The sequence below is a fragment of the Lithobates pipiens genome, unplaced genomic scaffold (assembly GCF_037356315.1).
Source record: "Lithobates pipiens isolate NorthernLeopardFrog02 unplaced genomic scaffold, aLitPip1_a1.2 Scaffold_22, whole genome shotgun sequence".
NCBI classification, from domain to species: domain Eukaryota; kingdom Metazoa; phylum Chordata; class Amphibia; order Anura; family Ranidae; genus Lithobates; species Lithobates pipiens.
The window spans coordinates 147,565,893-147,593,120 of NW_027507784.1; the positions used below are offsets into that span (position 1 = coordinate 147,565,893).

At 44.6% G+C, this 27,228-nt stretch overlaps 1 protein-coding gene across 1 annotated transcript in view; it reads left to right on the forward strand.

Annotated features, from left to right (window-relative positions):
• The first annotated feature begins 20,452 nt into the window (after positions 1–20,452).
• The window catches only part of CUNH3orf70 (chromosome unknown C3orf70 homolog), a 159,889-nt gene continuing 153,113 nt past the window's right edge, over positions 20,453–27,228 (forward strand). Inside the window, exon 1 of the mRNA XM_077448448.1 lies at positions 20,453–20,734. The gene's annotated coding sequence lies outside the window, so the exon portion shown is untranslated. The remainder of the gene's footprint in view (positions 20,735–27,228) is intronic.

Genomic DNA, 27,228 nt, shown 5'->3' on the forward strand with positions numbered 1-27,228 from the left:
AGGGGGCTTCCAGATTCTGATAAGCCCCCCACCCGCAGACCCCCACAACCACCGGCCACGGTTGTGGGGATGAGGCACTTCTCCACATCAACATGGGGACAAGGTGCTTTGAGGGGTCAAAGCATCCTCCCAATGTTGAGGGCATGTGGCCTGGTACGGTTCAGGAAAGAGGGGGGACCGCTCTCTCTTCCCCCCCCTCTTTTCCTGCGGCCTGCCAGGTTGTGTGCTCGGATAAAGGGTCTGGTATGGATTTTTAAGGGGATCCCCACGTCAATTTTTTAATTAAATTTGATGCAGGGTTTCCCTTAATATCCATACCAGACCTGAAGGGTCTGGTATGGATATTTAGGGGGAACCCCACATCAAATTTTTTTAAAATTTGACGCAGGGTTCCCCTTAATATCCATACCAGACCTGAAGGGCCTGGTAATTGAATTTGGGGGACCCCCACGCTTTTTTATTTATTTATTTATTTATTTATTTTATCAATGACTTTCAATGAGTGTTCTCTGTATTACGGAGCCGACAATTCATAATAGCTGCGAGTGATTTTAAAGGACTTTTTTTCCTGCATAAATGACACTTTGTGCAGGGACAGTTCTAAGCACCAGAAACATGCGCCCCTTCACAGGCATACTATAGACACCCCCCCCCCCCCCTATGAAATTTAAAGGAATATTACACTTTTATTGTTTCACTTTAATCATTATTAAAATCACTGCTCCCAAAAAAACATTGCATTGATACATGTCCCCTGGGGCAGGACCCGGGTCCTCAAACACTTTTTAGGACAGTAACTTGCATATTAGCCTTTAAAATTAGTACTTTAGATTTTGAACGTTGGAGTCCCATAGACTTTAATTGGGTTCTAAAGTTCACACGAAGTATGCTATATACTAGCTCCGTCGAATCTTCTTTATACATTCGACAGACACCATAAGCCTTCAAAGACAGATTCGACCATAATTCATGTGGATTTTCGGACTAATGCAAATTTTGAACGAAAAACAAAATTAATAAAAACGAATTTCGGGAGTAACTAAATTAACCACTTTCAGACCGGACCATTTTGCTGGTCAATGACCAGAGGTCTTTTTACAATTTGGCACTGCGCTGCTTTAACTGATAATTGCGCGATCATGCAATGTTGTACCCAAACAAAATTTGCGTCCTTTTTTTCCCACAAATAGAGCTTTCTTTTAAAGGTATTTGACTGACTCTGCGATTTTTATTTTTTGCAATATAAACGTAAAAAGACCGCAAATTTTGAAAAAAAATTATATTTTCTACTTTTTGTTATTAGAAAAATCCAATAAACTCAATTTTAGTCATACATTTAGGCCAAAATGTATTCAGCCACATGTGTTTGGTAAAAAAAAAGTCAATAACTGTATATTTATTGGTTTGCGAAAAAGTTGTCACATCTACAAACTAATTCTTGAGGTGCTAAAATGGCAGGGCAGTACAAAACCCCCCCAAATGACCCCATTTTGGAAAGTAGACACCCTAAGGAAATCAATAAGAGGCATGTTGAGCCCATTGAATATTTAATTTTTTTGCCTCAAGCGAATGAATAATGACAAAAAAAAATTTTTTTTTTTTTTTTACACAAAGTTGTCACTAAATGATATATTGCTCACACATGCCATGGTTATATGTGGAATTGTAAAAAATACATTCTGCTGCTTCTCCTGAGTACGGGGATACCACATGTGGTCGACTTTTTGGAAAACTAGCCGCGCACAGGGCCCCGAAAACCAAGCACCGCCTTCAGGATTTCTAAGGTCATACATTTGTAATTTCACTCCTCACTACCTATCACAGTTTTGAAGGCCATAAAATGCCAAGATGGCACAAAACACCCACAAATGACCCCATTTTAGAAAGTAGACACCCCAAGCTATTTGCTGAGAGGCATGTTGAGTCCATGGAATATTTTATATTTTGCCACAAGTTGCGGGAAAATTACAAACTTTTATTTATTTATTTATTTTTTTCACAAAGTTGTCACTAAATGATATATTGCTCACACATGCTATGGGCATATGTGAAATGACACCCCAAAATAAATTCTGCTGCTTCTCCTGAGTACGGGGATACCACATATGTGGGACTTTTTGGGAGCCTAGCCGCGTACGGGGCCCCGAAAACCAAGCACCGCCTTCAGGCTTTCTAAGGGCGTAAATTTTTGATTTCACTCCTCACTACCTATTACAGTTTTGAAGGCCATAAAATGCCAAGATGGCACAAAACCCCCCCAAATGACCCCATTTTAGAAAGTAGACACCCCAAGCTATTTACTGAGAGGCATGTTGAGTCCATGGAATATTTTATATTTTGCCACAAGTTGCGGGAATATTACAAACTTTTATTTTATTTTTTATTTTTTTTCACAAAGTTGTCACTAAATGATATATTGCTCACACATGCCATGGGCATATGTGAAATGACACCCCAAAATAAATTCTGCTGCTTCTCCTGAATACAGGGATACCACATGTGTGGGATTTTTTGGGAGCCTAGCCGCGTACGGGGCCCCGAAAACCAAGCACTACCTTCAGGATTTCTAAGGGTGTAAATTTTTGATTTCACTCCTCACTACCTATCGCAGTTTTGAAGGCCATAAAATGCCAAGTTGGCACAACCCCCCCCCCCCAAATGACCCCATTTTGGAAAGTAGACACCCCTAAACTTAGGGGTACACTAGTGAGACTCACAGGTAAAAAAGCACCTAGGCTGTCAGCGACTGTATCAAAACGCTACAAAAAAAACTGTTAGCGATCGCAGGGATCAGGCCTGACTCTGCGAACGCTGCAGTTATGTGTGTTGTGTTTTGTAAGTGACATTGATCGATCGATACTGCACTTGGGTGGGCTGGGCTGGGCTTGGCGGAGGGGCTAAACACAGGTGCTAGCAGGTATCTGGGCTGATCCCGCTAACAATGCGTTTTGGGAAACCTAAACTGCTGGCGACGCTAATATAGATCTGATCAGATACTATATTACTAAGGGAGGTGTATGCTTTGCGTGTGGGTGTTAGCGGTACTGGCACTAACCTGACGCTGCCTGGGGCGACGCAGACCCTATCTGACCCTCAAACTTATATCACCCGCCGGGTGATCAGGGGGTTAAACCTTTATTAGGTAATAAATGGCGGGTGCCCTGAAACTATAAAAAAATAACTAACCAACCAGCGTCACCTGTAACAGTTATATGGTGATCACTGGTGAAAGGGTTAACTAGGGGGCAATCAGGGGGCTTTATGCGGTAGTATATGGGGGTCCCTGGCGCTATAAAAAGCTGCGGCGAACCTAAATACCTACCTGCCTAACTAGCGTCACCTGTGACACTAATACAGTGATCAGAAAAACGATCGCTTATTAGGCTGGGTTCACACTGGAGCGATGCGGGAACGCCACGAATCCGCGGCGGGTTCCCGCATCACACTGCCCTATGCGAACTGCTGGGAGTGTCAGTGAAATGTTAATGACACCCCCAGATCAGTTCGCATATCGCAGTGCGATCTGCAAACTCGGACAGGAATCGGATCGCATGGTGTGAACACCCATGCGATCCGATTCTGCTACGGACCAAAAAAAGGGTCCCGTGCGAGTTTGCGGCGGGTGCGACGGGTGCGATGCGAATTCAGCCATACTATCTGTATGGCTGAACTCGCATTGCACAGAGATCGGATGTGATTTGCACTGCAGTGCGGTGCGAATCACATCCGTTCTCATAAACTGCTGCAATGTGAACCCAGCCTTAGTGACACTGGCGACGGGGGGTGATCACGGGGTTAAACCTTTATTGGGGGGGTTAGGGGGGTACCCTAGAACTAAAGGGGGCTAACCCTAACTGCCCTAATAGTTATTACAGTCACAAATGACACCAATGCAATAAAAAAAAAATGCAATTGGTGTCACTGTGACTGGGGGTGCAGGGGTGATTGGGGGGGTGATCGGGGGGTGAAGGGGGGGTGAGAGTGTGCCTGGCATGTTCTACTGTGTAGTGTAGTGTTGGTGCAACTCACCAATCCTCTCTCCTCGGTGCCGGAACGAAAAATACCGACACGGAGGAGAGATTACATCACTTCCTCTGCCTGTGTTTACATTACAGGAGAGGAAGTGATGTCACGCTGCATTTCCATTCGTCAGGAGCGATCGCGAGGGGGTGGCCATGAATGAATGGCCGCCCCCTCATCCCGGATCGCTCCTGAACGGATTCCGACCGCCGCTGGCATCGGGGGGGGGCCCGATCGGGCCCCCCACCCGTGGGAAGGCAGGGACGTACAGGTACGCCCATATGCCTGCCCGTGCCATTCTGTCGACGTACATCGTTGTGCGGCGGTCGGCAACTGGTTAATTAATTTTTCGGATGAAAACGAAATTCCAAAACAAAATATTTTACTCTGCACATGTCTAGTTATTTCTCATGCACAGCATATGAAAACTTCCAATTTCAAAATACGTCCTGCTACTCGTCCCGAGTATGGCGATACAACATTTGTGAGGCTTTTTCACAGCCTGGTCATATCGAAACGTCCAACATGCAGGGCGTTCTAGTAGCATAAATTACACATCTAATTTCCTAACGTCCTATAAAACTTTTGAAGTCCCTGGAGCACTAGGACAATTGAATTACCCACAAAATGACCCAATTTTGGAAAGCAAACACCCCAACCAGAGGCGTAGCTTGAAGCTTGTGGGCCCTGATGCAAAAGTTGACCTGCCCCCCCCCCCCACCACTACTTCCAACGTGCGTGCAGATACATACACCGCATGCTAAGATACTCAAAGGGGCTTAAGAGTTTTGAGTCCCCACAGTCCCTCTTTACATCAGAGGACAGGGATTGCCACTGGAGAATCAGAGGACAGGGATTACCACTGGAGAATCAGAGGACAGGGATTACCACTGGAGAATCAGAGGACAGGGATTAATGCTGGAGAATCAGAGGACAGGGACTTGGCAGAGCTCCTTTCCCATCCCAGCACTGTATACAGCTCCCCCCATCCCCCACACTACACAGGGATGAAATCGCATTCCTTTACACACAGTATGTCAGTCCTCACAGTGTGTATCTGGCTTTTATGTTGCCCTTCTGACCTGTGAAATTCTCTGGTCGGAATGGCAATGTAGTTGTAGTTGTCAGATATTCCCTGTCCAGATCATGGCTAACTGGCTGGGTTGTAAAGGAAAATGATTTTAGCCCTGCGGAGGAGGAACTGTATAGAGTGCTGTAATGGGAAAGAAGCTCAGCAGCCAGGCATAGCATCCAAGGCAGAAGGGGTGGTCAGGGGGCTTTGGGGGGGGGGGGGGGCAACTTAGATCTAGGAGGCCATGTGACACAAAATCTGGAGCCTGCAGTGCTTCAGGGGCCCCCAGAGGAGGTGTTAAGGGATTTGTTTTAGCAATTTCTGAAGGTTTCTCTGCCAGTGTTGGCAGGTGTTGGGGGAAGGTCACCTCGCAGAGGTGTGTGTCTTTTCCCCAGTTGTCAGGGAAGTGGGGCAAGTAGACATCCCCAGATGGGGGGGGGGGGGTACAGAGAATCGCAGCTGGTGACTAGGAGACCCTGAGCAGTGTCTTACCTCACCAGTGACATCAGTCCCATCGTGGCTACAGGATGGCATTCTCCTCCTCTTGCCTTGCTGAGCTTGGTTACCATTCCATGTTGCCAGCACACAGCACAGACACTTCCCCATCCTGGGCTGTTCTCACCTCGTGGTCCTCTCCATTCAGGAAATGACTCTCAGCTTCTCCCCAGCCAATGGGAACAGAAGGGTGCGAACTGTGGAAGGCAAAGTAGAATCCCATTCCTGTAGCGTGGCTGTGGGGCCCTAGGGCAGATCGGAGCTGGATTTTTTGGAGGATATCATAGGGATGCTGCCAAGGCCCCCTGGAGCTAAGGGCGGGGTTGCAATTGTGACCCCTGCAACCCCTTATGCTATGCCCATGACCCCAACATATAATCAATGAGGCATAATGAATCTTTTGAACGGTTTATTTTTTCCAAAAGTCTTCGAAAAACATGGAAAGAAAATGAAAACTTTTTATTTTTTACACAAAGTGGTCAATTTATAAGATATTTCTAACACACAGCATGTACATAGCAAAAATTACAACCCAAAGCACATTCTGCTGCTCGTCCCCAGTATGGCGATACCACATGTGTGAAACTTTTTCACAGCCTGCCACATAGAGAGGCCCAACATGCAGGGAGCACCATCAGGCATTCTAGGAGCATAAATTACACATACAATTTTACAATTTCCTAATGACCTATTACATTTTTGAAGGCCCTGGAGCACCAGGACAGTGGAATTACCCACAAAATGACCCCATTTTGGAAAGCAAACACCCCAACATATAATCTATGAGGCATTATGAGTCTTTTGAACAGTTCATTTTTTTCTAAAAGTTTTTGGAAAACATGGAAAGAAAATTAAAGCATATATATTTTTTTTTTTACACAAAGTTGTCAATTTATTAGATTTTTCTAACACATAGCATATACACTGTAAAAATGACAAACCAAAAAATATTCTGCTACTCTTCCTGAGTATGGCGATACCACATGTTGGAGACTTTTACACAGCCAGGCCACATAGAGAGGTCCAACATGCAGGGAGCACCATCAGGCATTCTAGGAGCATAAATTACTCATTTAGTTTCCTGAATACATATTACACTCTGCAGGTCCTGGAGCACCAGGACAATGGAATTACCCACAAAATGTCCCCATTTGAAGAAAACTCCCCAAACTGGTGACAGGTACTCGGGTACTCTGATGGGCTGGTGACAGATACTCTGGTGCTCTAATGGGCTGGTGACAGGTACTCTGGTGGGCTGGTGACAGGTACTCAGGTACTCTGATGGGTACTCTGATGGGCTGGTGACAGGTACTCGGGTACTCTCATGAGCTGGAGATAGCTACTCAGCTACTCTGATGGGCTGGAGATAGGTACTCAGGTACTCTGATGGGCTGGTGACAGATACTCGGGTAAGCTGATGGGCTGGTGATAGGTACTTGGGTACTCTGATAGGCTGATGATAGGTACTCGGGTACTCTGGTGGGCTGGTGACAGGTACTCATGTACTCTGGTGAGCTGGTGGCAGGTACTCGGGTAATGTGGTGGGCTGGTGACGAGTACTCGGGTACTCCGATGGGCTGGTAAAAACCGAGTTCCTCAAAAAGTGTGACTTTAGTGGACGAAAAACGCTTTTGGGATTTTATAAAATTACAAATTTATTACAATCAAATAGATGACATATCAGAGAATTGATCAAATTGAAACACATGATTGAAAGAAAAAAACAAACATGGAGGACAGACACTTGGAGAAAGCCCAGATGAACTGTCGGAAGGACAGAAGAAATCTAACGCGTTTCAACAAATGAGGTAGAAGTCTTCTTCAGGGAAATGGGCTAAGGCTTTCCAGATATAAGCATACAATCTACAATATCAATAGACACATAATTACAAACACAATTCAAAATTCATAATATAACATCATTTATAAATGAATCCCATAAGGAGTATTAACAGAAAAAAATGAAAAAAGGAGAATGTAGATGTAGGTATCTATACTGACCTTGTGTGTTCTATATATCAATCGGAAAAAAATCATAGCTCAACAAGTAGAAGGAAACTGAGACACCAAAACAGCTCCATGTGGCCAGAGCAGAAAGAAACAAAACCATATCCACGTCAGAAACCCCCGCATCTGAGTATGCCACACAAAAGCAGTGTTAAGGGACAACCCAACAAGGATCTAAATACATTAAAAAAAAATAAACATTGAAAAAAAACAGCCGGGGGGAGGAGTAGACAGATGGTAAATGAGCTATAATGTAAAACATAAGTTAATGCACCAAGAAATGGACGCTCAATATAATCGTCCAAAAATGTTATGGTAAACATTCCTATCACTTGAGGGTTTATGGAATGGATCTATCAGTGCAGGAATTAATCTATGGAGATCATTTTCACAAGAACCGATCTTGCTGGAAATGGCCACTGAAATTAAAAGGGTGTACTGTGGATGAGGCCATGAAAGCATGATATGCTCAACAATCATTCAGCAGGTATCCAGGAGAAGGCTGAACAATCAACAGCCAGACCTAGAATCAAAAATGATAGGAGTTTGTATTATACAGAGGGAAGGTTATCCCATGAATGCACATAGTACTGGAAGTCAGCAGGCCCCAAGCATCATAGAGATGTAACGTACCTTGTGGGTGTCATGAATGCAGCAATTCCTCCTGTCTTCAGAAAGATACCAGGAGCAGAGAGGGATTGTATGCTTTTATATGGTGGCCATGATGGAAAAGGGGGGTGTGGTGGATGATGTCATCCTAGGGTCTACCCTAACTTCAGCTCCATGATTAGCCCCCCTGAGCCGACGGCGCACCGTGTCACATCACGGGCACAGGTGTAACCAATCATGATGATGCTGGGTCACAGCGCCACCCGCAAATCACACCATCGTGAGAGACTAACACAGATGACATCATCGTGAGCAGATGCTGGACCCGATCATATGACGCTGGGGCGGTCTTTATGGCCTGGGTGCGCCAGAGATAAAATTGAAACATATTTTATTTCTTTTTTTACACAAAGTTGTTAATTTATTCAATTTTTCTAACACAAAAATTACACCCCAAAAAATATTCTGCTACTCCTCCTGAGTATGGCGTTACCACATGTGTGAGACTTTTACACAGCCAGGCGACATAGAGAGGTCCAACAGGCAGGGAGTACCATCAGGCGTTCTAGGAGAAAATATTACACATTTAGTTTCCTGACTACCTATCACACTTTTGAAGGTCCTGGAGCAACAGGACAATGGAATTACCCACAAAATGACACCATTTGAAAAGAAAACACCCAAACTGGTGACAGGTACTTAAGTACTCAGATGGACAGTGACAGGTACTCTTGGGCTGTGACAGGTACTCTGATGCTGGTGACAGGTACTCTGGGGCTGGTAACAGGTACTTAAATGCTGGCGACAGGTACTCTGGGGCTGGTGACAGGTACTCTGATGCTGGTGACAGGTACTCTGATGCTGGTGAAAGGAACTCAGATGCTGGTGACAGGTACTCTGATGGGCTGTGACAGGTCTTCTTTATTTGAAAGGGGGCAATCGTGCACATTCCTGCACTTTTTCAGCCAGGTCTCCTCCTCACACACTGAAGAGGAGAACCCGGAAACAGAGCTACAGCTGTTTGTTGACATTTGTGACTAGCTGTGATTGGACATAGCCAGTTACTCTTTCACTGGCTCTTTACCCTGATTAAGGATGGGCTGTGTCCAAGGGGCACGACTCATCCCCAATCGCCATGCTGCGTGCCCCCGAGGGAGCGCACGATCGTCAATCACAAGCAGAATACATGTGACCGGTTGTGATTGGACACAGCTGGTCACGTGGTAAAGAGCCAATTTCATTGGATCTTTATCCTTATCGGGAAAGGGCTGTGTCCACCCGGGATGGCAGGGTGTTTTTGCGGATGTCATTTGACAATAGCCTGGTATGGAAGTGGTTAAAAATTTTGATTTAAAAAAAAAAAAAAATTGTAAAAATGTGTTTATACTTAGTATAAGGTAATGAGGGAACCATCTTGTTAGAGACATCCATTTTGGGTAATGAAAAATTACTGTTAGCATGACATAGAAACCTATTGCTTAAGGTCATATGTGTTTTTGCTTGTACAAGGTATTTAGAATTATCACAAGGTTACTTATCTGTTCAGAACAGATGGATGCGGTTAAGCTACTTCCCTTTCTAAGAGCAGAAGTAACTTCATGGCGTTAGACCACAGGCCTATCTTGCATCACACCTAAGAAACATTCTAAACTGTATATATATATATATATTTAGCTTTTGCTGCTAGGCAGAAATATTGCTTGTGCAAAGAACCATGATGACGTAGTAAAATATACTATCTTGCATATTTTATGTGGCAGTCCCTGATTGGCTCAACCACAGGGCTGTGCTTTAGCTCAAACTGCATAAAACTACTGTGTGTGCTCCAATAAACCCACAGTCATTATTCACGTACAATCGTGTATGTGTGGTGTCTGTCCACCGGTGATCAGGACCTCCGCTCTTCCATCCTAGCCTAGGCTACCAGGGGTATTATTAAGAAGACGAGCACCTAACACTTAGCAAACAGATGCGGCCAAAAGAAAAATTTAACAGTGTCTCTTTAGGCTTCATTCACATTCCAACTCGTGACTCCAAAGTTGTGCAATTTGCATTGCGATTTTACATTGCAACTTTGATGCAACTTTGGATGGGTTTAACTTTGACTGTTGCACAACTGTGGCATTGATAACATTAGGTTGCGACTTTTCTTCGACTTTTGAGAGTTTAAATTGCAGTCTATGGCACTCAAGTCATATGAAAGTCGAATCAAAGTAGTGCAGAAACCTTTTTAAAGTCGCTGCGACCTTAAGTCACATCTATTTGAATGGCTTCCATTCAAATACATTGGCTGCAACTTGTCATGCAACCTTATGTCCAAAGTCGCATGACAAGTTGCACAAGTATGAATGGAGCCTTACTGGACTTTTATCATTGTTATCTTCCCAAAGAAAAATATCCCACTTTTCACAAGCATTCCTTATTCATGTTTTCATCAGTTTTCCGCAGTGCCTAAATTTGTGAGCAACTAGTTTCAAGGATGAAGCACACGAAGGGCAAAATTAGAGCCAAATTATCTGATGAGCACCTTGAGAATTCATTGAGAATTTCTACTCAGTCAAGATATTGATGCATTTATCAAAAACAGCATTGAACATCGCGCTCGTATTATGTTGCCTTTTTTTACTTTTATAATAAAAAATATTACAGAAAAATTAAGGTTTATTACTCAGATAGGTACATTATCTATATCAGCGGTCGTTAACTTGTGATCTGCCTGACTTATCCTGCTCAGCAGCGATCCTTATTGTTAGTGTATTTTATGTGTTGCCCAAGAATATTTCTCTTCTTCCAGTGTGGCCCAGGAAGGTCAAAAGGTTGGACATCCCTAGTCTAAAGCTCCATGCACACTATAGGAAAATCGGGTGAACATTTTTGTCTGAGGAATGATCGTATGATTTTCTGAAAGTATGTACACAACTTTTCACAGCCGATTCCAACCTTCTGAATAAAAATTTCTGAAACTCTTTTTCTTCGTACAGTACCAGAATAAATTATTTTGATTTCATGTGTACCATTTTCGTACGATTTTCATATGAGTAAAAACATAAACAAAAGATAAACAAAAGACTGTGCTTGATCAGAAACCATAAACAACAACAACAACAAAAAAAAACATTGTTGTACAGAATTTTCGTACATTAGTTCCTTCCTCGGTTCCGACTTGCTGTGAAACGTTGAGGAAAATTGGATGATTGCTTGCCCGATTGTCTTATAGTGTGTACCCCACTTTAGCTAATCTCTAGTGATGAGTTATAACACTGGCCATTTGATGGCCTAATGCCCCATACACACTATCAGTTTTTCTACTGAGTTTTTCCTTCAGGTTTACCAAAACCATGTAGTAGAAGGGCCTGCCTGATTGCATACAAATGAAATTCCTAAGGTCTGACCTCATATTATATGGTTTTGGTAAATCAGAAGGAAAAACTCAGCAGAAAAACTGATAGTGTGTATAGGGGCTTAACAGTTCGGTTGAAAGCTCAAGCAACCGTGAAAGTTATCATTCATGACATGAAAAATAAAAAACAATCGCGCCTAGGATAAACAGTGAACTAACAAAAACTACGTGCAGCAGGTGTTTCAATCTAGTGATAAAGGTGAAAACGATGTCTTAGGAAAAGGGTTAATCCTCCAAACAAAACAGCGCTAGCAAGGTGCCTAATAATATATAAAGGTAAATGGTGAAAAGATCCTCTACATAAAAGGAATTAACATTTAACAATCCAATCAAAATTATATATACAATGGGTGCAATATATGTATCCAGTGAAAAAAGTCCAACAAAAGGATGATATATGTAGTAAAAAAAGGTGACGAGAACATCCTTGCTCAAACATGAACTGTATATCTAACAGTGAAAGGAACAACAAAGGTTGGTACTCCCATCCGATTCACAGATAGAATTCCTAATACGGTAACTGATGATCCCTGGTCCCAAGGAACAGCCCAGAGAGGAATCCTCCGCTCCGCTACATTTAGCGAGGTCCAACCAACGATCAGATCTCAGTGATCACAGGCTTCTGATGACATCATTTACTATGGCAAAACATGTCAAGCTAGGACACACGGTGTGTTGGAGCAAGCTTTAGATGCTTTACAGCAAGTTTTAGATGTTATACAGCAAGCTTATCGCTGTTTGGAGAATTTGTGAGGACCTTAAAGTGGTGTTGCCACCAAAAATAGTGTTTAAAATTCTTAAAAAATAAAAATAAAATTGGAAAAAAAAACGTTTTTACTCACCTCTAAATACCTGTTGCTAGGGGGTCCCTCGTAGTCTGCCTTCTTCTTTGTCCAGGCTGGTGACATCACTTCCCCTCGCGCCGCACAGTCATCTGGGACCTGTCACGTGTCCCAGATGACTTTGCGGCGTATTACGGCGCCCTGCACCGTTCGCGCATGCGCAGTGGGTGCCCGGCTGTGAAGCCACAGCCAGGTGCCCACAGTTCGAAAGACGGCACCGCGAGCGGAGCGTGGAACGAGGGGGGCTTTGTTCCCCCGCATCGCTGGACCCTAGGACAGGTAAGTGTCCAAATATTAAAAGTCAGCAGCTGCAGTATTTGTAGCTGCTTACTTTTAATTTTTTTTTTTTTTTTTAGGGGCACCCCACTTTAATGTCCCATCAGTGATTATAGCAAGCTATAATCAGGGGGGGCAGTTCCTGTTTTCTCTGGTCTTTGGGACTGCAAAGGGCATTTGACCTTCCTTGCTATAGGGTCACACCAAAGGGTCAACTTCCTTTGGTATATAGAAATTTCATCTGTTTATGAACCGGCTATGAGTACCAACCTTTGTTCTTTCACTGTGGGATAATAGCAACTCCATCTGTTTGTGAATCAGCTGGGAGTACCAACCTTTGTTGTTTCTTTCACTGTGGGATATACAGCACGCTCATGTTTGAGCAAGGATGTTCACTTCAACTTTTTTTTTTTTCCTACATATATCATTCTTTTGTTCTATTTTTTTCATTGGATACATATCTTACACTCATTGTATATATTATTTTGATTGTTAAATGTTAATTCCTTTTTTGTAGAGGATTGTTTCACCATTTACCTTTTATATATTATTAGGAACCTTGCTAGCGCAGTTTTTTTGTAGGATTAAAACCCTTTTCCTAATACATTGTTTTCATCTTTTATGGCATGCCTTGAATGTAGCTATTTTAAGAAACCATTAAATTGCTGGGTTTAGTTCCATTTTAAATGAATAAACTGGTTCTAACTGGGAGCAAAGTTGTGACGGAATATATGGTAAAGCCTGTGGAGAAAGGAGACTAGTATTTAAAGTCCTTCTAAAGTCAAAATGTTTTACCTTATTACTGTAGCAGGCATGTTGTAATGCAATTTCTCCTTTTGGCCACAAGATGGAGACAGGGAGATGCTGACTTTTCCTTCCAGAAAACTCAGAGACACAGAGCACACTGGGAAAAGGGAAGTTTTCAGGAAGAGCTACTGGAAGCTGAGGAGATTTGAGAGGGAGAGAGAGCCTAGAAGTCCAGGAAATTAAAAGGCTCTGACAGTACAGAGATGGAAAGGAGAGACTCAGGATAGAATAAACCTCAAGAAATGTGGGATTTTATAGGCAATCAAAAAGAAAGATTATGTTTAAAAATATATATATTTTATTATAACGAATTACAATAAAATTCCCAAATTGGGGAATTCGTAGCTCATCAGTCCTGCCTACTTAAGCGGTCCAGCTTCAGAAGTGGTATTATTCCCCGAAGAAGATTTGTCTATAACAGTACAATTTGAAACGCATTGGATATCCCCTTCTACTGTATTCCTCTGTAATATATATTGATGAAAGGAACAGAAAGTAGATGGGGACTACCACTTTATGTCTGACAGCTTTTTGTATAGTTTATATTATTACTGTTGCAATGTGTTGCATTTCCAATTTGGGAATTTTATTGTAATTTGTTATAATAAAATTTACATTTTTTAAATGTAATTTTTCTTTTTCGATTGCCTACAAAATCACACATTTCTTGAGAATTATTCTATATACTGTTTAAGGGATGATGGCAATATACATTTGTGGCTATGTGAATCATTATATTCCAAGGGAGACTGAGGAGGATGAGGAGAGACAAAGACCAAGCCACAAAAGCCCCTGGGTGGTGTGACAGTTTGAACTCCATCAGAGAGAGAGAGAGAGAGAGATAGAGTCATGTTTTGCCGAAGACTGCTGCCAAGAGACTGAGGAGAAAGAAGCCAGGAACAGTGAGACTCACACGGTACACCACCATTCGGCCCAGAGACCCTGCTCAGCAACTCAGCGCCGCTTGGCCCAGCGGAGAAGACCCACACCGCTTCAGGGATCGCAATACCTATCCAGGTGTCCAGTCGGCCACTGTCCAGTCACCTTGCCAGTTTAGCTACCAGCCATCCTGATCGGCTGACAGGAGGTGATCCAGTGCCTTACGACATTGCCAGGAGCCTGAACCAGCATTTGGAATCTCTATTAGGGTTGTGCAATTCGTTTCGTAACGAATCGAAATTTGGCCGAATTTTGCATCTTTCGGACATTCGGATGCATCCGAATGTCCGAATAAAAAAATAACAAATTACAACGAATACGAAAGAAATATAACGAATGAATTTGAATGAATTCGACATGATTCGAAATTATTTCAACATGATTCGACATTATTTCAACTGCATTCGAAATGATTTCAACATGATTCGACATTATTTCAACCGCATTCGAAAATATTTTGTGACCCGACTTTAGGGCCATGTATCTCGGGGTCACTTGGTGCTAGACACTCCAAATTTGGATATGTTGTAGAGCTAGTATTATTGTGTTTGCATACCAAATTTGGGGTTTCTAGCTATAAGTGACCCCGAGATAAGTGGCCCCATAATCGAGTCGCAAAATGTCATTCTCTGCTCTATTAACTAATAACATTTTGCGACCCGATTTTGGGGCCACATATCTCGGGGTCACTTATAGCTAGAAACCCCAAATTTGGTATGCAAACACAATAGTACTAGCACTACAACATATCCATATTTGGAGTTTCTAGCACCAAGTGACCCCGAGATACATGGCCCTAAAGTTGGGTCACAAAATATTTTCGAATGTGGTTGAAATAATGTCGAATCATGTTGAAATCATTTCGAATGCAGTTGAAATAATGTCGAATTTCGTTGAAATATTTTCGAATGTGGCCGATTTTTCGAATTCGGTAGAAAACTAAACGAAATCCGAAAACGAATTTAAGAAAGTTAACGAATATAACTAAACGAAATTAATGAATTAACGAATTAAAACGAAACGAAACTAAACAAATTTTTTCCTTTTGCACATGTCTAATCTCTATTGTGTCACCGCACACAGGATTGATGAGCGGGTGAAAACTCAAACATCCTTAACACAGTAAAAACACTTCATGCAGACAACTAGTCCCCTTTCTAGTGTCAGAGGATGTTTGTTTGGAGCTATCACCTTTAGCCAGTCTGTTCTTACAAACCACTACCTAATGGAATATCCAGGATACTTTGCTTGATTGAACCTCTTTTCTTTACAAAGGGCCCCAACGTTTGCTAGCAGGAGACACAAGTACTCTTCAACCCAGGACCTGTAATGCTACAGAACTCAGTTCACTGTACCTGTTAATCCATTTTTATTGTTTACATTTCAAAAGTGTTCATGGCCCAGGAGGAGCTGAGAAGTTGACAAACCTTCTCTCCTCCCTTTCAGCACCCATGTTGTGGGTATATAGATTACAGTTTTTTTTATATACTTACAGTTGCTAAATATTGAAGGTTGTCACTTCTATTGTATTGATACTCTGCAGTAAGGTTTAACAGTGTTGTAAGTATCCACATATTTTTAACCGTGATAATATTTTCAACTTGTTTATCACTACTGGTTTGTCTGTCTGTTTCTAGTAACAATGCACAACCAGGCTAACGGTATTTTCTACTTAAAAAGTGTTTGCAGAGATTTTAGCTAACCAGGTGTGCCAAAGGGGCTGAGGCCATTCTTGGATTTGAGGCAAGATCAGAGAACCCAAAATCACCAAGTGGCTCCTTCGGGGGTGGCGCTACATTATATTAAATAAATAAAAAAAGCCCCACCACCTGTTCAACCAACCTCCATACATATATACACTCCTGGCTCCTGCTCCTGCCACCACTCCAATGCTGTCTTGGCTGCACCCCTCTCATTTCTTGGTTTCACAGGAGATACCGAGGGCAGGGGAGAGCCAAAGCCAGTCTAACTTCTATGAGGAGGGAGCTGGGGCCTCTTCAGCAAGCAGCTGACCTGCTAAGGAGGCACACGGGGGAAGGAGCAGCGTTGGCTTGGAAACTTCCAGAAGAGGCGGTAAGGAATCTTTCTATGCAATATTGTTGCACAAAGCAGGTCAGTACAACATCTATTTATTTGAGCCAGAAGCAGTTGTTTTATTTAGTATCATTTTCATAAACTTACAACATACAACTGTATGACTTTAATAATCGTTTAACTGGCTATCCCCATTTGATGCATCTGTTTCCATTGGGTTGTATGTGTGGTGGTGGATACCCCTGGATACAGTAGCTCACAAAAGTGAGTACACCCCTCACATTTTTGTGAAATTACACTTTGCTAAAATGTAAAGTAGTGAGTGTATAGCTTGTATAACAGTGTATATTTGCTGTCCCCTCAAAATAACTCAATACACACAGCTGTTAATGTCTAAACTGTTGACAACAAAAGTGAGTGCACCCCTAAGTGAAAATGTCCAAATTGGGCCCAAAGTGTTCACATTTTGTGTGGCCACAATTATTTTCCATCACTGCCTTAACTATCTTGGGCATGCAATTTACCAGACCTTCACAAGTTGCCACTGGAGTCCTCTTCCATGCCTCCATGATGACATCACAGACCTGGTGGATGTTAGAGACCTTGAACTCCTCCACCTTCCATTCGGGGATGCCCCACAGATGCTCAATAGGGTTTAGGTCTGGAGACATGCTTGGCAAGCCCATCACCCTTACCCTCAGCTTCTTTGGCAAGGCAGTGGTCATCTTGGAGGTATGTTTTGGGTCGTTATCAAGTTGGAATACTGCCCTGCGGCCCAGTCTCTGAAGGGAGAGGATACTGCTCTGCACATTACACAGTACATGTTGGCATGTTTTGAGTGCCATGCTAGCTTCAAGAGTGGAAGAACATCACTGTAGAACGATGAGAGATCATGAAAACCTTTAAGGAGCTTCACCCCTGAAAACGTCGAAACCTTTCGGCAACTTGTGCATGACACCTTTTGAAAAGAAGACTTTCAGGACACATTGCAGTTGTGGCAGGAATGCTGGGAGCGCTGTATTGCTGTGCAAGGCACTATTTTGAAGGTGATAGTGTGTAAACGTAGATAAATAATATTTTCTTGCAGTGGTGTTGCTAGGGGGGGTGCGGACCACACCCGAGTGACATCTGCCAGAGGGGTGACACCCGTCGGCAGGGCCCAGGGTTGCTCCACTGCCCCGATCCGAATCTCTCAAGGGTGGTTTGAGTTGTCCCCGCTGGCTGCTGATGCTGTCTCACACAGCCAAGCGGAGTGAAGCCGCCTCCCCCTCCTCTCTGTTTACATTTTTACAGGAGGAAGGACACTGCTTTTCATGTCCCCTGATATGAGGTATGCGGAAAGGGGGCCTGTACTGAAGGAAGGTCTGCACTGAAGGGGAGGTCTGTACTGAAGGGGAGTCTGTACTGAAGGAGGTAGATCTGTACTGAGGAAGGGGATGTCTATTCTGAGCTAGGGTGGTCTGTACTGAAAAGGGGTCTGCACTGAAGGGGGGTCTGTACTGAAAGGGGTGGTGTGCACTGAAGGGGTGATTGTACTGTAGGAGGTAGGTGTGTACAGAGGGAGGCGGTGTCTATTCTGAGATAGTAGGTTCTGTACTGATGAGACGGATCTGTACTGAGGGAGGGGGTCCTTTCTGAGGTGGGGAGTGTCTAAACTGCAGGAGGGGGGTCTGTACTTAGTTGGGGGTCTATACTGAGGGAGGGGAGTCTGTACATAGCGGAAGGGTCTATACTGAGGGAGTTGAGTCTGTACTTAGTGGGGGAGGGGGTCTATACTGAGGGAGGGGAGTCTGTACTTAGAGGAGGGGTCTATACTGAGAGAGGGGGTCTGTATTTAGTGGGGGGTCTATACTGAGGAAGGAAAGTCTGTACTTATTGGGGGGTCTGTACTTTGTGGGGGGGTCTTTACTGAGGGAGGGGAGTCTGTACTTAGAGGGGGTCTATACTGAGCGAGGGGGTCTGTACTTGGTGGGGGGGGGGTCTTTACTGAAGGAGGGGAGTCTTTACTTATTGTGGGGGGTCTATACTGAGGGTGGGGGTCTGTACTTAGAGGTGGTCTATACAGCGGGAGGGGGGTCTGTACTTAGTGGGGGAGTCTTTACTGAGGGAGGGGAATCTGTACTTAGATGGCGGTCTATACTGAGAGAGGGGAGACTGTACTTAGAGGGGCGTTTATACTGAGGGAGGGGAGTCTGTACTTAGAGGGGGGGTTCGATACTGAGGGAGGGGGTCTGTACTTACTGAGGGGAGTCTATACTGAGGGCGGGGTTTCTGTACTTGGTGGAGGGGAGTCTATAATGAGGGAGCGGAGTCTGTACTTAGAGGGGGTGTTTATACTGAGGGAGCGGAGCCTGTACTTAGAAGGGGGTTCTATACTGAGAGAGGGGGTCTGTACTTACTGAGGGGGGTCTATACTGAGGGAGGGGAGTCTGTACTTAGTGAGGGGAGTCTGTACTGAGGGAGGGGGTCTATACTGAGGGAGGGGAGTCTATACTGAAGGAGGGGGGTCTATACTGAGGAATGGGGTCTATACTGAGGGAGGAGGGGTCTATACTGAGGGAGGGGGGTCTATACTGAGGGAGCAGACTCTGTACTGAGGGAGGGGGGTCTGTATTTAGTGAGGGGGTCTATACTGAGAGAGGGGAGTCTGTACTCACTGAAGGGGGGGTCTATACTGAGGGAGGGGAGTCTGTACTTAGTAGGGGGGGGGGTCTATACTGAGGGAAGGGAGTCTGTATTTAGTGGGGAGGTCTATACTGAGGAAGGAGAGTCTGTACTTATTGGGGGATCTGTACTTTGTGGGGGGTCTTTACTGAGGGAGGGGAGTCTGTACTTAGAGGGGGGTCTATACTGAGAGAGGGGTTCTGTATTTGGTGGGGGGTCTTAACTGAGGGAGGGGAATCTGTACTTAGAGGGCGGTCTATACTGAGAGAGGGGAGACTGTACTTAGAGGGGGCGTTTATACTGAGGGAGGGGAGTCTGTACTTAGAGGGGGGTTCTATACAGAGGGAGGGGGTCTGTACTTACTGAGGGGGGTCTATACTGAGGGAGGGGTGTCTATAATGAGGGAGCGGAGTCTGTACTTAGAGGGGGTGTTTATACTGAGGGAGCAGAGCCTGTACTTAGAGGGGGTTCTATACTGAGAGAGGGGGTCTGTACTTACTGAGGGGGGTCTATACTGAGGGAGGGGAGTCTGTACTTAGTGAGGGGGGTCTATACTGAGGGAGGGGAGTCTGTACTTGGTGGAGGGGAGTCTGTACTGGGGAAGGGGGGGTCTATGCTGAGGGAGGGGAGTCTATAATGAGGGAGGGATGGTCTATACTGAGGGAGGGGAGTCTGTACTTACTGAAGGGGGGGTCTGTACTAAGGGAGGGGAGTCTATACTGAGGGAGGGGGTCTATACTGAGGGAGCGGACTCTGTACTGACGGAGGGGGGTCTGTATTTAGTGAGGGGGTCTATTCTGAGGGAGGGGAGTCTGTACTTACTGAAGGGAGGGGGGGGTCTATACTGAGGGAGCGGACTCTGTACTGAGGGAGGGGGGTCTGTATTTAGTGAGGAGGTCTATACTGAGGGAGGGGAGTCTGTACTTGGTGGAGGGGGGTCTGTAATGAAGGGGGACTATGGTTGGTGGGGGGCACTTTTTTTTCTTCTAAACAGAGCTAGTCTCCAAACTTTGGACTTTACACATGATATACCCTTGTAGTTGTTATATACTAAAGATTTGCACATAACATGTTCACATTTATTGTATCCATATTTATTGTGGTTATTTGTTTCATTGAACTCTGTTTTTCTATCGGTTTCATTCTTTTTTCTGAGGTAAGTCAGCACTGACACTCACCATCCTCTCAGGACAGGTTCTCCATAATCAAGTGACTCCCCACTCCCCACTCCCCAGCCTTGGAAGTCCGCACATGCTCAGTTAGCACCACCTAGTGGGTCAGCGGGGACGAGCGCGGAGCGTGCACGTCTACAGAGATGCCGGGGATGCTAGCTATGCTCTTATTGTCCCTGAGAAACAGAGCTTCAATGTAACGGTGTCACGCCTAGCAGATGTGAGAGATACTTTATTATAGTGTGCTCCTCTCCATTGTGGGGATGGACGGCTGAGCTCGGAGGTTACTGTTATTGCTGGGCTGGACTGAACTCGGGAAGTTGGGTGGACTCCGGGCAGAAGAAGACATGGATCTCCTGCTCCACCCGGCGCCTCCGAGCCCGTCCGGGCAATAGAGGTGAGACTGAGCAGCAGGAGCCCAGTGTACATTAAAGTGTATGACGGGAGAGTCCGGGGATATGTATGACAGGAGAGCCCGGGGATGTGTGTGACAGGAGAGCCCGGGGATGTGTATGACAGGAGAGTCCGGGGATGTGTATGACAGGAGAATCCGGGGATGTGTGTGACAGGAGAGTCCGGGGATGTGTATGACAGGAGAGTCCGGGGATGTGTATGACAGGAGAATCCGGGGATGTGTATGACAGGAGAATCCGGGGATGTGTATGACAGGAGAGTCCGGGGATGTGTATGACAGGAGAGTCTGGGGATGTGTATGACAGAAGAATCCGGGGATGTGTATGACAGGAGAGTCCGGGGATGTGTATGACAGGAGAGTCCGGGGATGTGTGTGACGGGGGAGTCCGGGGATGTGTGTGACGGGGGAGTCCGGGGATGTGTGTGACGGGGGAGTCCGGGGATGTGTGTGACGGGGGAGTCCGGGGATGTGTGTGACGGGGGAGTCCGGGGATGTGTGTGACGGGGGAGTCCGGGGATGTGTGTGACGGGGGAGTCCGGGGATGTGTGTGACGGGGGAGTCCGGGGATGTGTGTGACGGGGGAGTCCGGGGATGTGTGTGACGGGGGAGTCCGGGGATGTGTGTGACGGGGGAGTCCGTGAGTGTGAGGAATGCCTGGATGGAGTTGAGGTCTTCCTGGGCGGAGGATGTGTATCTGGACCCGGAGCTTGTATATTAGGAGTGACTCCAGGCATTGTTTTCTGCAGAGTGGGACACAATCCATGGCTTTTTTTTTGTCTGAAGAAGTGCCTATTGGTTTGCTCCTTGTCTCCGGTCTGAGTATTCATACAAGGACCCAGTGCTCCTGCTGGGGGCTCTCCTGAGTGGAGAACTGTATTTTGGGTAAATTTGTAATCTTAGAACAGGAGGTTTGAGAAGAGAGAATAGGATGTTTTGAGTTGGTTGTATCTGTACACAGAGGGATGAGTATGGGTTATGGATGTACACAGAGGGATGAGTATGGGTTATGGATGTACACAGAGGGATGAGTATGGGTCATGGATGTACACAGAGGGATGAGTATGGGTCATGGATGTACACAGAGGGATGAGTATGGGTCATGGATGTACACAGAGGGATGAGTATGGGTCATGGATGTACACAGAGGGATGAGTATGGGTCATGGATGTACACAGAGGGATGAGTATGGGTCATGGATGTACACAGAGGGATGAGTATGGGTCATGGATGTACACAGAGGGATGAGTATGGGTCATGGATGTACACAGAGGGATGAGTATGGGTCATGGATGTACACAGAGGGATGAGTATGGGTCATGGATGTACACAGAGGGATGAGTATGGGTCATGGATGTACACAGAGGGATGAGTATGGGTCATGGATGTACACAGAGGGATGAGTATGGGTCATGGATGTACACAGAGGGATGAGTATGGGTCATGGATGTACACAGAGGGATGAGTATGGGTCATGGATGTACACAGAGGGATGAGTATGGGTCATGGATGTACACAGAGGGATGAGTATGGGTCATGGATGTACACAGAGGGATGAGTATGGGTCATGGATGTACACAGAGGGATGAGTATGGGTCATGGATGTACACAGAGGGATGAGTATGGGTCATGGATGTACACAGAGGGATGAGTATGGGTCATGGATGTACACAGAGGGATGAGTATGGGTCATGGATGTACACAGAGGGATGAGTATGGGTCATGGATGTACACAGAGGGATGAGTATGGGTCATGGATGTACACAGAGGGATGAGTATGGGTCATGGATGTACACAGAGGGATGAGTATGGGTCATGGATGTACACAGAGGGATGAGTATGGGTCATGGATGTACACAGAGGGATGAGTATGGGTCATGGATGTACACAGAGGGATGAGTATGGGTCATGGATGTACACAGAGGGATGAGTATGGGTCATGGATGTACACAGAGGGATGAGTATGGGTCATGGATGTACACAGAGGGATGAGTATGGGTCATGGATGTACACAGAGGGATGAGTATGGGTCATGGATGTACACAGAGGGATGAGTATGGGTCATGGATGTACACAGAGGGATGAGTATGGGTCATGGATGTACACAGAGGGATGAGTATGGGTCATGGATGTACACAGAGGGATGAGTATGGGTCATGGATGTACACAGAGGGATGAGTATGGGTCATGGATGTACACAGAGGGATGAGTATGGGTCATGGATGTACACAGAGGGATGAGTATGGGTCATGGATGTACACAGAGGGATGAGTATGGGTCATGGATGTACACAGAGGGATGAGTATGGGATATGGATGTACACAGAGGGATGAGTATGGGTCATGGGTGTACACAGAGGTGAGCATTATGGGTGGACTGGACATAGAGGAACAAGTATGAGTTATGTGTATACATAGAGGCATGATCTTGGGCTATGGATGTACAAAGAAGGGCAAGTTTGTGTTACGGGTGTACATAGAGGGGTGAGCATGGGTTATGTGTGTTCATAAAAAGAGTAAGCGTGGGTTAAGTAAGTAGATAGAGATATGACCATGGGGGGTATGTGTGTACCTAGAGGGACGACCATGGGGGTATGTAGGGTTGCCACCTCATCCCTTTAAACCTGAACACATATTAATTACACAGGTTCTGTGGCTGATTAAGGTGGTAATTAAACTCACTCAGTACCATTTATCTGCATTAAATTAGCCTCAGAACCTGTGTAATTCCTGTGTTCGGGTTTAAAAGGATGAGGTAGCAACCGTAGGCAAATGTGTGTACATAGAGGGGTGACCATGGGGGGTATGTGTGTTTGTAGAGGGGTGAGCATGGGTTGTGTGTACTAGTGATGGGCTCAGGTGTGTTCGGATCAAACTCGCCAGGAAGCCGTCACTGCGCACCGCCAATCATAGGCAGTGAGGCATTTCCCGACCGGCAGTTTCACATACAGATGCTGCCTATGATTGGTGGTGTGCAGTGCCGCCTTCCTAGCGGGATCGACGCAAACAGGCCTGGGCCCATTCTTAGTGGGTACATATGAGAAACAACATGGGTTTTGTCCATACATAGAGTTGGGTTTTACACATGGGCTGTTTCTGGATACAGATTGATGTACAGTATATGGGACCGTGTGAGGACAGGCGTGGGAATGGGGGGGGGGCTGTACAGATAGAAGTGAGAGTCAACTGGATCTCTATACAGAAGTAAGTGTTGCAAATAAAGGATTGTTTACACCTGGAGATGAGTGTGGGTTGGGGTAGCCACTCGCATATCAATATGGTCATTCAATGGTGACCATTTATGAAACTGTGAACCGCAGTGATCCCGTGGATCGCCGCTGATCTCCGCTCATAAACAGTTTATGAAACAGATGATCGGGAAAGAACATGTTCTCCACCAATTATCTCCGCACACTGAGAATCCATCGTTGGCTGACAAAGCAACGGCTAGTTTATGAATCTGTGATCTGTGTCAGAATTCACCTTCCCCGATTCACTACCTCTGAGCTGGTGAATCGGGGAGAGAAGAGAGAATCCACGGGGAATTAAGGAGGAAGATTATTACCTTCTACCTCGACCAGACCCCCCAAGACAGTAAACATGTCCCCCTGCCATATTTATGTTATGTATCTGAATATACTATGTATAAGTGTGTGTGTGTGTGTGTGAGAGATATATATATATATATATATATATATATATATATATATATATATATATATATATTATAGGGGAACTATTTACAGGGGGTCCCCGGGTTACAAACAAGATAGGGTCTGTAGGTTTGTTCTTAAATTGAATTTGTTTGTAAGTCGGCAAAGGTAAATTTGTAGCTCCAGCCAACAAAAACAAACAATTTTTAAGCTTTTTGGATAGCATAGGGAAGGGTTAACACCCCTGTGACATTTGTTTTGCTGCCTGTGCCCCTCTTCAGAAGATTTCACCTGTGACGCTTTCTGTCCCTGTGACAATTGGATTTCAAAAATTTTGGGTTGTGGAAACGAGGATCAGTGATAAAGCATCACTGGGGACACCTTTTTCCCATAATAACTTCCAGGAGTGATTTTCTCTTCCTAGGGGGAGATTTCCTCTCACTTCCCGTTGTCTCCCTCCGTTTTGTAAGTTGGATGTTTGTAACTAGGGGACTTCCTGTTTTTTATTAACAAGTGGGCGATGTGTCCGTGTACTGAGTAGTGATAATTTATCACTGCTCAATAAATGGACACCTCTGTGTTTCTGTGAATTTCTGGTACTGTAATCTCTCTCTATCTCACCAGATTCCAGTATCGTTCTCCACTGTTTGAAGCGTTTTGCAGATCTCTTCACTTCACAAACGGTGAAGCAATCTACATCCATTCATAAACTGGCGCTAAGAGGAGAGAGATCTCCTCTGTGATTGCCAGGGAATGGAGCAGTGGATAATTCCCACTGCTTCATAAACGGACACCGATGTGTCTAAAGTGATTGAATAAGGATCACAATCCAGTAAGCCTGCTTTCCATCAAATTAGAGAGCTCTTCATCTGTTTCTGCATTTCCACATCTATTGACTGTGATAAAATTTTACCTGCTTCTGATTGCTTAAATATCTGTGTGTGTAGGAAAACCAATTATATTACAGATCTATTAAACGATCCGCTTTACATTAACGTTTACATTTACTACTAATCATTTGTTTGATCAATATTTTTAACAGTCATTTACAACAATATTACACGTGTTGTGTTTTTCGTAATATTTTATTTGGTGGTGAAAAGCTTGTTTGCTCTCACTTGTATCTAGATTGATTATGAATGACTTTGTGTATCACCACCATTAAGTCTGTACAGATGGAGATGTGTATGAATCATGTCTCTACAAAAGGAGATATGTCGGTGGATTGTAACCCTTTAAAGAGTTAAGTGTCTATAGAGCGAGATTAGTGTGAATTATTTCTGTTTGGACAAAGGGTGCCCTTAAGCAGGCATGAAGATTCCTCCTTGATTCAACAGGGGTGACCACTTGGTACACTGCATGTCACCTATTCTTAGGAATTCATGACCCAGGAATGCATCTTCTTGCATTTTGGGTTCACTAATTTGGGAACTATTTCTAACTTGTAGTGCAGTAACCTATGGAGTGCAGTAAAAGCTTGCAGATGGTCTAAGTAGGCTATCCATGTCAGTGGATGAGAGCAGATGTGAAAATCCTGCATCTTAAATGGCCCTGTAAAAACAACAAACAATATTCTTGATTTTGAGCCTCATATAAATCAAGCTACATTGTTTGTGATGTCCTAGACTAGAGGGTGGTAACGGGCACTAAATGCGCACCTCGTAATCCAGGGAGATTTTCAAACTTGCTGGAAAATCTTCCCGATCTCCTGTTTTACAAGGGAGAAGTACAGAGCAACTGCACCTCACCTCTTGAGCATCATTTTAACTGGGCCATCTTTTTTTTTTCCTTCAAATAATTTTTAATTGAATTTTTTTTTTTTTAGTTACAAACAAACGTACTGTATACATTTACAACCCCCCAACCACAGATCCCCCTACAAAATTATACTTTTTATATTAAAAACATCATTCCTTAAATCTTGATTGCAATTTTATAACTTTTAATCGCTGTTCTAATAATAAAATCTTATCCTATATACCTTCTCTCAACAACGTGCTCAATATTATCCAGGTTAAGGCACTAGATTTTAATTTTCTATTAATCTTCAAAGCATTAAATACACCAAACACTTAAGGAGGCACTCCAATCTCTCTCTCTCCCCCAAACCCCCCGCCCCCCCCCCAAAAAAAAGTTAAGTCAGCAGTTACAAATATTATTATATATTATTATCTGTCCAGGGATCCAGCGATGTCCTCACCCTAGTCGATTCTTCAATCAGCTTCGGGTGCAGGCGCCTGCATCTCAAGTAAGGGAAACAGGCAGTGAAACCCTGTGGCTCAGAGGTTTCCTACTACACATGTACGAGCCATGTTACATCTTGTGAATGGCCCTGTAGTCTTCTGGGACCTGTGACAGAGGACTCCAGGGAAGGGGAACTTCTGGCCCAGATTGCTGTAGTGCATCTGACCAGAAATGGGAGTGGGTACCTGTCCAAACCAGGTACCTGCTCTCCCCAGTGGCAGTGTGGGGGGGGGGGGGCGCAACAGGGAAGATGCAAACAAGCAGAACTTCCCCTTTTGGGTGACATTTCACTTTTAACTGCACATCATCATCTCACATAAGTAAGTTTCTCTCTCACTAGTGTGGTGTTTACCACTTTAACCATTCTGAATAAGAAGGTGGTGAGGAGGATGACCATTTCTTGGCTATAAGTTTATGAGCGCGGTAAACACAGCACAGGACTGCTATCTGTGTAGCGGAAGAACAACCTCAAACTCCATGTAACCCAGTACATATAACTTAGGCGCTAATGTCAGAAATACTCAGAATTGGGTTTATTTTATTCAGTATATCTACCCAGTATCTATATAACTTAGGGCATCTC